This window comes from Crassostrea angulata, chromosome 4, assembly GCF_025612915.1.
Source record: "Crassostrea angulata isolate pt1a10 chromosome 4, ASM2561291v2, whole genome shotgun sequence".
Lineage (NCBI taxonomy): Eukaryota > Metazoa > Mollusca > Bivalvia > Ostreida > Ostreidae > Magallana > Magallana angulata.
This window is the reverse complement of record NC_069114.1, coordinates 17,744,987-17,756,782: the sequence shown is the minus strand read 5'-3', so window position 1 is coordinate 17,756,782 and position 11,796 is coordinate 17,744,987. Positions and strand designations below refer to the sequence as shown.

General features: G+C 33.2%; 1 pseudogene; it reads right to left on the bottom strand.

Annotated features, from left to right (window-relative positions):
* Window positions 1-2,609: 2,609 nt before the first annotated feature.
* Window positions 2,610-11,796, bottom strand: part of LOC128182125 (uncharacterized) — a 64,423-nt pseudogene continuing 55,236 nt past the window's right edge.

The following is an 11,796-nucleotide window of genomic DNA, read 5'->3' as shown; positions in this document are numbered from 1 at the left end:
TCTATTCATCAATAGAACAATTTTAACAAGAGCTTGGACTTTGGGTAGTTGTATCAAACAGCAATGTGACGTAGGCCTGTCTATTTCATTGCTGGCCACTCGGCCAAGGCTCTGTGAAATCAACAAGATTTGTCTGGAGTTTTTCAGCTAAGACTAAGCAATTGGTGCATATTTCGCTTGAAACTGCGTCATTTTTAACTTGTTTTGACGCAAGAAATAGATAGCTTCGTGCAACCGAAATTCCAAGGTCTCGTTAAAATGATTCTAATTTAGAAACTTTAACTGGGGAAAATGTCGTAGGGTAATAAAATATTCATTGTGAGTCAAATTTAAACATTCATCTTGTGTTAAAATGTGGGCTTGTTGGAATTCATATTTTTTCCCAAATTCTGTACTGTATTTAGTTCATGCTTAATCTAATTTTAATGAAATTGGCTCTGGTTTATTCAGTTGCATGAGAAGAAATATACCCTTTTAAAATCTTTATTTTAATTTTGAAAGTTTCTATATTGGCTCTCTTTGCAGTACTGGTCAACATCAGCCAAGTGCTTGTAATCCCTGGACATCTAAATCTACAACCGTGCGACAAATATAGCACTACAAATACAGACACCTAACACAGGTCAGGTTTATTAAATTAACGTAGAGAGAAATGACTGAAATTGATTACCCGTTTTAAAAACGGACGATATCCAAGTGAAACATGATGTCATTCACAGAGCAAATATTTAACATATAGTATCCGGTTTCCGTTTTTGATGAAGAGGTATCTACGTCACGCTTTGGGGATGTTTTCATTCACTTTTCGAATTCATTTACTTTGGTCAATTCATCAATGTACATGTAGACCTCAAATTGCGATTCCCTTTTGATATGGAGACTTTTATTTATTCGTTTTGTCACTTTCAGTCCTATAATTGGGATTGTATCAAAATTGTCTGTCAACATGAAAAACCAAAATAACTCGGACAAACGAATTTGATCGGAGACACAATCGGAACAGGTGCGTGCAGGAAGAAGGGTTTCTGTTTAATTTTACAAATACATTAAATCGAAAATCGATGCAACTTTAAAAGAGCAGTTGTAATTAATATCCATATACCCTTTACAGTAGCATAGGTTTTGAAGTTGTTTCAAATATTTCTCTTACAGAATTACGATATCAAGCTTTTTATTATCAGTAAATAGCAAATTTCTCACGTGGAATTGTTTATAACATACTGATTCTGAAAACAAAAAGTAAAATGTCAACATATTTCTTTTCAGATTTATCTAGATTTGTTTTTCTGGGTCTGTTGTTAAAATAGTATTGTTTTAAAGGCTAATTTACGAAGAAAGGTTGGTTTAAATAGGGCACGTATTTTTCGAGGAAAAAACATATAAGACATCTGAATACAGTTTTGAAATAGATTAACTTTTATTTTATTCTTAAGGTTCTTTTTATGAAATATTGTGTTTTACAGGCTAAGTAATTCGGAATAGCTGTTTCCAAATACGGCACGTATTTGAAAAAAATAATAACAATCTTTAGGTACAGACTTAAAATAGAGTAAACTAATTTCCAAAAACGACTCTATTAATTAACTGTTGAATATCTTGCATACATGATTTCAATACAGTTGATGCATAGCAAAGCAAATAGCCTTCGATGTAATGCACTGAACATGTTTATAAGGGACCTCCGCTGCGGTCGATATTTTCATAATTTTTTATCCTCTGTATAGTAATCAACTATTATTGATTCAAATGTGGCATGCCTAATAACAATTTTTACTGGAATCGATCATGTAGAAGTATAAAAAAACCCAAATGATAGTTTTGAAAATTAAACAATGTTAACATTTCCATTTGTTCAAATTGTTTTTAGAACGTTTTACACAAAATATAATTTCCAAATGTTTATCACAAATATGGAAATAATTTATTTTGATTTTACAATTTAAGCCTTAACATTTTATATTTATATACGTTTATAGAATATTTGCAAGATGCATATATATATATATATATATATATATATATATATATATATATATATATATATATATATATATGTGTGTGTGTGTGTGTGTGTGTGTGTGTGTGTGTGTGTGTGTGTGTGTAAATATATAAAACTTTGTAAACATGTAATTTGTTTTTTGGTTTCTATTTTATGTGGTGGGCTTGATTGGTGTGGTGAAGCAAGGTTGAGGTGGTGGTATTAAAGATAGAGATGACACGACACCTTGAAACAAGCTATAAAATCAGGCAGCCCGCCATCAATCTCCGTCAATAAACGTTGTCTTTGAACGACTTATAAAAAACAACACTCCTCAAAAGGCTCTCGGATTTAAGTAATCTGGAAACCAATACAGACCTGCAATAAATGGCTAATTACATCCGTCGACACTTTTTATAGTAAGGTTCACTGTTTACTCACTGTTATGTGCTGCGCGACAAATCGGTCGTCTGAATCAAGAAGAAAAAAACCCCGTATAAAACGTCGCGCGAGGAGGAGTGGGATCTTTGGGTCTGCTTTCTACGTCTGGATTTAGCTCCTTAATGTATCCAGTTTTATACAAATCATTGCCCATAATTCAAAAGTGGTATCGATGAACACATGTATTAGGTTACCGCAACACAGGCCTCATGATTTCAGTAAAAACTTTTTTAAAGCCAGTGTCGTCATAATTGTTGCCAACATTGTCGTCGTCGTCGTTATCGTCGTCATCATCATCATCATCAATACAACTACATCATCATCAAAAAATTTAACTACAAAACTAATATAAAACACGCTATCAATGATTTAAATCATAGGGAAGATATTTATTTCTTATATATCATTATAAATGTCAGACTGTTTTAGGGACTGGTAATCACGTTGTAAGTGCTTTCCATAGACTGACCAGTTTATAATAACGACAGTGATGGCTTCAGAGTGAGGTCACCTATATAATGTAATCATCATAGAAAATTTTGTCATTCTTTTGCAAATTTGTTCACCGAAAGTAAGAGATTAGGAGCGGCTGCAACTATGAAAGATAAACATATATTATCAATGGAAATTAGACTTAATTAATTTACATCTGACTATCGCCATAATGTTGATACCAATACAACGCTAACCCAACGTGTCTTTAGTAAGAGTAAATAATACATCAACCTTTTTGTCCTGGTTACATTTGATTGGCCTCAAGATTCCGCAGGAAAATGAAATGACTTATTGTTTCTTGATTCAAGTCCTTTAAACCTGCGTATCGTATGCACATATCATTAAAATCACCAGTTACCACTTCATTAAAAAATGGACATTTCATATCCTCTCTGTTATCAAAAAATGAATTTAGGTAAAATGGCGGTGATGACCCCTATTGTTATGAATATTGTTCAGGGAGTTTTTGGAAAAAATATAAATGATATTGCTCCAAACTTATACAAAAAAATAAATAAATGCAAAATATAAACGAATTCCCCTGGTGAATCAAAGATTAAAGCATAATATAATTATAATATTTTTTGAAAATAGATTTCCTTACTACTTTTGAACTTGAAATGGATTTTTTTCTTTTGCTAAACAACTCGCTAAAAATAATTTCTTAGTTTTCTACTTGTAACGCAAAATTGTTGGGCCAGTACATGTAATTAGAGACCAGGACGAGATGATCGTAGACATTATAAGACTATGTAAATGGACGACCTATCTAAAGACTATGTATTGTTTAAAACTAGAGTTAAATCTTCAAATCAAAGTTGGTTCTAAAGCTTCAATCTTCACTATATACAGCGTAATGCAAATGGCTAGAATAAAATCCATAGCTGAATCTGATTGTCAATTAATCTCCTAAAGTCAACTTGTTCCGTAATACTACTATTTTGTGAATAAAAGTGTTTCCTTTTGTATACAAACACAGTTGCCATGAATACCAGACTTTCTCATTGCATTGCATCTGTTTTTGACTAAAACAGGATGTGTGTATTGAAATCAAAAAAGCATAAATAAAAAATAATATGGAAATAGCGTCATATTGCACATCGAGCTAAATTAAGAGCCTGTCATATAAAAATAGCTTAATGCAGGAAGCGTTTATGAGGGTTCCGAACGATAACTTATTTTTGTAGCGATGTATCATGTGGTCTTTCCCTCAAAGAAAATATTCTTCTTTTGAGTAATTTTTTTTAAAGAAATGTTCCCCTTTTTATTTCATACTACCAATCTAGTATGAGTCTTTTCTTGTAGTAATTAGATGTATATTCGCGTAACAGATGTATGAATACTAATGACAGGGTTTCTAATATGGAAACCTGCTATACAGCATCGGAAGTTAATGTATTAAAAAAATCACAAAAAAGTCTCAATGACAAATGCCAAGTCGTCAAAAAGTTTTCATTGTCACCGGGTCGCTATTTTTAGATACATGCAATTTTCGTACTTACTTTTATTTTCTTTATTTTATAGCAATAAGGGCAAAATTAACATATTCTGACCTACATTGTAAATTCAAATCATTGTTTAAATCCTCTTTTCAAAGGCTGAAAATACATGTACAACTTTGAGACATAAGAGATGTTTGTGAAACACTTATTCCCCTGACCCTGGAAACACTGCATGATCGTACCCAAAAAAGAACTTGACCTAGATATTATTATGATAAATCTGTTTTGTAAATTTCATTTCAGTAAGTGCAACCTTTGCAAAGAAAATAAACGGAAACAACTGCAAATAATTGGAATATCTTTACGTCCAAAGGGCATAACACTGTCAACAGTGTCTTGATCGTTCCTAAAATCGAACTTGACCAAGACTGATATTATTATGGCAAATAAGTAAACTAAATTTTCATTTCAATACGCTCAACCTCTTCGAAGAAAATGAACGGAAACTGTTGGTGGACCGACCGACAGACTAACCGACCGACCGACGGACTGCAGCGGAACAATATGCCCTCCCTTGTTTGAAAGGGGGGGGGGGCATAAAAATTCAAAAATGTGGATCTTAAAAAAAAAACTCGATTTTATTTTTCAATGCTTATTTAAATATCATATGGTCATATTGTGATTTAAAATTAACTGCTAATAATTAAATCCATTTTCAATCCAGCGATCTAAATTTACCTATTGTTTACAAAGGATGAATGTAAAAATATAAATTTTGAAAAAATGCCTTACATCTGACTAATATCATTAAGAAGCCATTAAGAATTGCACTAAAATAGCAAAAAAGCATAAGAAGAAATGATTGTAACATTTTTGTAACAGTCTGATCGAACAACCCGTCAATGGACATATTTCCAGGATTGCCTCAATGTGGTTTTTTGTAGCAGTAATAAATGACTTCCTGACTTGCGCGTCATACGACATAAACTGCTTAACTTCCGGATGCTGTTCAATCGAAATTAAAGTGATCGCCCACATTTACAGATAAAAATTTATTTCGACAAATTAGAGTAATACTTAATGGCGGGAATTGCTGCTGCAGCCCTGCTGTAATATCAGATACCATAGCCTATTCAAGGAACCAATTATCCTATTCAGGTCGTTAATTCCATATAGAATCAACGCTAAGTGGCCAGACATTGTGTATTAAATCTCTAAAACGGCAGACCTTAAGAGTCGCAATAGACGAGTTTTGGATTTCATTGATGAACTATTTCTAAAAAAAATAATAATAATCTGTATCAGAACGCTAAAAACTGGTTCATGAATTCGAACTTCACGTTAGAATTAATAAACAAGAGCATAGCGACAAAACGAAAATAGACTTTGATCAGACGGTTACCCTTTTTGCACGATTTGCAATTTGAGCAATGCACATGAACGTCACATCAAGCTAGCATCTGACATTAATATCCCGTTTTCGGACTGCTTCTACCAACAGCCTTCAAGAGAAAAAAAAACAATTATGTACTTGAAGCAAATAATCGAGAATGTATTTAAATCATCCACAATATATAATTAAATCAGGAATGTTAATGAAGTAATTTATGGTGATAATAAGGACCTCACATATTCTAGAGATTTGTGGTTCGGTGCTGTGCTTCAGCGGCCATGTTTTGGATTATATGCTTAGGAACCTTGACCGAATAAAATAAATTGTGATCAAATAAATTGTGATCAAAACAGCTTTGCAGGGACGGCTATGAAAAATATTGTATATTCTACACATCTTAACAGTGCATTTGGTCGTCTTTTGAGGGATGGGGTAGTGGTTGATTTTAAATTATCGTTTTAATATGAAAAATTCACATCGCCATATAATCACTACAAAATGTTTCAGAGCAAAAGTAATATGCAGATGACGTTCCGACTCGCAGCATTCCAAACGATGAACCCAGCGTTTGATTGACGTTACGCCAGATGGCTATTTCGAAATATTTATGGAAAAGACATTATTTTTAAAGACATTACACAGGTGATAAATAGATACAGTTAATAAAAAATTGCAAAATAGAAGTTATTTTAATATAGTTATTCTACATATACCATCTGTTTTCTTGTCAAATGCAAAAATATTATTTTGTAAATCTAAATTCTTTTTCTATAAAATCCATAACAAATACATGTAATATGCTAAAGAGAGGTCCAAAGTGAATATTTTAGGAATCTTTTTTCTCAAAAAGGCTTGACACAGGCATAAATTAGAAAACTTTCGTAATAATGCAATGACAATTGTTGGTACATTTATTGCACTTTTATGTTAACTACTTACATTTCAGGTAAAGATAAATGTTTTTCAAAGTGGAAGGGTGTAGACTTGCCAAATTTTTTTTTTAAATATTCTAGAATAATAAGAGGGACCATTCTGATTATAATCAATCAGAACTAGGAAGCTAGTGGAAGGGTTGCTTTTAATCAGCCTGAAGAAGAACATACTCCGCAATCTAAAATGTGAAAAAGGTATGGCTCGTAGCTTCATCACAATGATATAGGTAAAAACGACTATTTTAAGAATATAGGATCTGCCTAGAGACAACGTACGCCACGGAAATTAGTGTGACAAAATGGAGTGTGAATCAAGCAAAGCAAACATAAAGAAACTCAAACTCATGACGAAAATCTGGTTGCAAATATTAAAGATTAATAGATATTTGAAGGAATCAAAAGTTAAGGGTATAGAGGAATCTAGGTAATCCCAAAACATTATGATACTCAAAATAAGTGGAATTATTATTTTCATTTTTCACAATTCGTAAATTCAAGTATTCTAGCAAAATTTTTTAACGTTAACATTTAATTTTAATATACTCTGGAAAATAAATATAATTATTTTATCAAACAAAGGAAAACTAAAACTAATTATTTTTTTTGTCACGTTTAATTTGCTTTATCCGGTTTTTTAAATGTGTCTTTTAAAAAGAAATTGATTATAATGAATAATTAGATGCGTTCAACTTCAACCCCCCCCCCCCATAAGGTTTAGGAACATATTCTTGTTAACATGTTCAGTGCATGATGGTAAAATTAACAAAATATCAAAATCCTTACATGAACTAAGGTTTGTTTTGAGAAAAAAATAAAAAATTTGCACTTTTTCAAATCAGAAAAGAATGACACTATTATCGATAATTATCGATCTTAAAGCTTTTTTTATCTTCCTTTTCTGAAAACATCTCATAAAAACTTCATTGCGTGCTTACAATTACGGTCTTTCCTGAATATAAACGGAATACACATATATATCAAGAGGAGATCGACAAAAGCAGCACTATAACCAATATATTTTTATCTATTGGAAATGAATTAAAGCGAAATAGAGACCTAGAAATTAAAAACGTTCTCTAGATCATGGACGTATTTGTTTAAGTTTTAATGTACAGCGATGATGGTTAAATAAACAATAGACAAAGCGGAGTAATTTCCTGTGGTGTGAGTGACTTTGAAGAGCAATATCAGGGAGAGCATTTGCAAAGAATTCCGGTAAATTTCAGTGTTAAACGGTTATTGCATTTTGTCATGCGACTAGCATAAACCTACTTCTAAATTTACCTCCCGTACTGTGTACAACCATATTTCAGTCGCTTAATGATTGATACGATCTGCAATCGAAGATAAGTTGGAATTTCACGACAGAAGTCCTTGACTTGTCGCCCAGAACAAGTGATACATGACATAAATGCCGAGGCCTTCCGTGTGAAGACACGATCAGAGAGAGGCTGCGAGGATGTAGGGAAACGTACCGAGAACAGAACAGAGATCAAGGAGTCAGCGAGGTATTAGAGGTGTAGAGGCGATACGAATGAGTGGATATTTGTAGAGAACTAAATGTCCATATTTGGACTGGAGTGCAAATATGCTAAGGCACACACATATATATATATATATATATATATATATATATATATATATATATAGAAAGCGCCATGAATGCTTCGCATGCGTGGATTTTTGTGTATAGCGTGGGAGTCAGGACTGATTCAACCTAAAACGTTAAAATAAATGAAATCTAATACCTAATCGAAGTCTCCGTTAACGTTTCAATAAACCCGACCTTGTCTAAAAAAATTGTAAAGTGGACACCCGAGCCTTGGGAGTTAAAGCTTTATATTTATCGATGGATTATGCAAAGAAATAAGAAAGGTTAAATTGTTTTGGTTTTGTTTTTATAAAATGAAATTGAGGATTACTGAACGACTTAAAAACATACGAGATATGACATTTAACAACCATTAATCTCCAAATCAATCCCAAAATTTTATATGATCGAAATCAATTATGACATTTAAAATGGCCGGAAGACGAAATTTTACACCAGGAAAATCTTCGCGCCCTCCCCAATTGACGACTTTTTAAACGTTTCAAAAACGCGATACGATGAGACAGACATTCAGATTGGGGAAAATGTGTTGTAGATTACTTGTTGAGACCATCGCTAGTGATGTAGTTAAGATTCACGTCATGTTTACAATGACGCTGGTGACATTTTTCTTGCGCCATCGCGGATGCTTGTCGATTGCCTCCTCTTTGGGTACTGCCGCCATGGTCTGGGTGGCTTAGTTCAAATTGTAGGAGTATTTTCTATATAGCCCACAGGACGACGACACCAAAAATACTAATATTCCATGAATTATTTTTGTTATATTATCTGGCACATTCAACGAATCTATCGCCCTTTTAATCTGCCGGTTAATTCACTGCCAACGTTATTTTTTTTTATCTACCACTGGCGTTAAGTTTTGTTACCAAATACATCCTGTTACACGCAGTGACAGAAAAAGTAACAACACCTGAGCAGCATGGATGAGGAAATGTAAGCTGCTGCTTCTCACAGGCTTAATCGCTGATGATAGGGTAGATAACGTAAGCTTCAGAGATCTAAGGCTACCAACAATAACCCCATCGTCTGATAATGCCCTTTGACGTGTTTTTTTTGTTGTATGCAACTGGAACATGCACCCTTCGAATCAAAACATGATTCCGTTTTTATAACTGCTTCAAGCTAGGTTGCTATTTACGTACAAACATTTTCTTGTTTTTCTCCATTTATGGTCTGTATGATGTGCAACTTCTATACGATCTTTTTGCTCTTTATCTAAAAATGATCCTATCTGTACGATTGTCTGCGATAAATTCCCAAGGTTGCATAAGGAAAAGCGAAGAAAAGAAGGAACTGTAAGGGACACCCAAATCAAGGCAATATCCTTTAGATTGTGTTGTGATGTTCGCTTTTTATCAATTGAACTGCAAATATATATGTATTGATACAACCGAGTTCACCGTTGCACTATGATATTGCGATACGGATCAATTTGAAGGTTACCCTAGCTAAGGGTTCATTTTCTCAATTTTTGGACGTCATATTAACCACCAACAGCATTATATAAGTTTTGGAAAGAGAAAGATACAGATCACGAAAATGTGATTTCAAGTGCTTTTCGAATGTAATTAACACCGCGTATATAAAAGATCAAAACCCAGTAATGCTGATATTGTTGTATCTAGTACGTCATTTTGCACACCCGTGTTGTAATTACTCTGATATTACAATTATAACAAAAAATGAACAAAAACAATGAATAAATTGTCCTTTAGCATAATAATAAAAAGTGTTATTCACTGAAACTTTTGAAACTGATATGTTATCAAAAGTTTAAGTGAATAACACTTTTTACTAGTTTTTGCTTCCACCACTTTTCGCTTGATATTTCGATAATCATACATGTAATTACATGTACCTCTGTGTTCAAACAACATTCATCTACTTAAATTAAATATTAAAATTTTCCAGATTATCTGTTTTGAAAAGCCCCATCCATATTTTTCATACCAAATGAACGTCAACTTCCTGTTTAAACGATGACTCTTTATTTTGAGTCTAAATTTTCAACCAAATTTTCCTCAAAGATTTCTCAGCAACTATTTATTGCAAATGCTCGAAATATTAGTTACACTATTTGTGTAGGAATGCCATATATATTATAATCTATTCTTTTGTACCAGCTTTCTGTTTAATGTTGACTGCTTATTTTGCATATTCGCATCAGAGCGGGGGTATTTACTAGTGAGCATTAGTTCACAGATATCTTATTTATCTTAAATTGGTTTCAATTTACTGTATTTCTTATCTGGGTACAAAATGTCCAAAGAAAGAACATATCTACAGGACTTGCTGTGGTGAAGTCATTATACTGGAATCGAATGCGGTAGACGAATACGCATATTTTTCTCTTTACTGTTTTTGCAACTTGACTATTTTTGTATTAATCTGAGAAAAAGGATATTTTTAGGCATAAATTAATCTTCCGAGACTGATCACTGCTCTTCCGTATTTTGCACAATTGACATTTTTGATCCAAATAAAACAAAGTATGTAGTGTAAGTAATAGACATTTAGAAGCTGATAATCTCTTCTCCTTGGGGGTCATTTCGAATGTTAATGGAACATTTACAAAACAATGCAGACAATCCCACTCAAAAATAAGGAGCGACGAGAGTGGAACGCGATGTGCCGACGCCATGGGTCTGACACTTAGCGGTTCCACCCAAAAATCGTCATCGGTTAGATGATGCCTTGTAAAGCATCAATTGTGACGTAGTCCCAGCGTGTTCATTCAACCATGGAAAATCACCACTTCCGATGAAGCTATAAAAGTTGAGGGAGGTTCACACGATTACGAGCGTAAAAATACCCACTCCCCTTGGGGTTTTCCTCTTCGTAGTAATTCTGCTATCCCTGCGTGTTCTCTCCCAACCAATGAGGAGGCAGAGCAAAGATTCGAAGTATATTCGAAGGAAACAAGGAAGGGATTTGTGACCCGCATATAAAACTATATAAATCGATTTGAACTTGTAGCTTATCGTTGTAAAACTGTCATTATCGTCTTATCCCATTAGACGAACGCTGGCAGGCACCCATACTAGTACATCTTACATGACACTCGTTTACACGCATGTCTGCAGACAACGCCTTGAGGAAGTGACGTCATGAAATTGGGCGATCTTTGCACACCCTTACCGTGATGCAATATAATTAATTTGCAATAAAAAAAAAATGCACTGCAAAATGAATATCTGAACTATTAATTGATGCTTTCGGACAATAGATACCAGTGTATCAACAATATTAATAATATGATCACTTTTGCACAAAATTATAAGTACGCAATTTAATATATTTAACTCTCTATTTAGATAAAAAAAAATGTTATACACAATGCATGAGCGAGTGTCATTTTAACGCATTGAATATTCAGTATGTATTGATTAACAGATTTTGAGAGGATTACCAATTGTCCTATCCTGTTATGTTTATACATAGTAAAATATTGTTCAAATTAAACGAAATATTAACATTATATACAATAAATTCCACATTATACG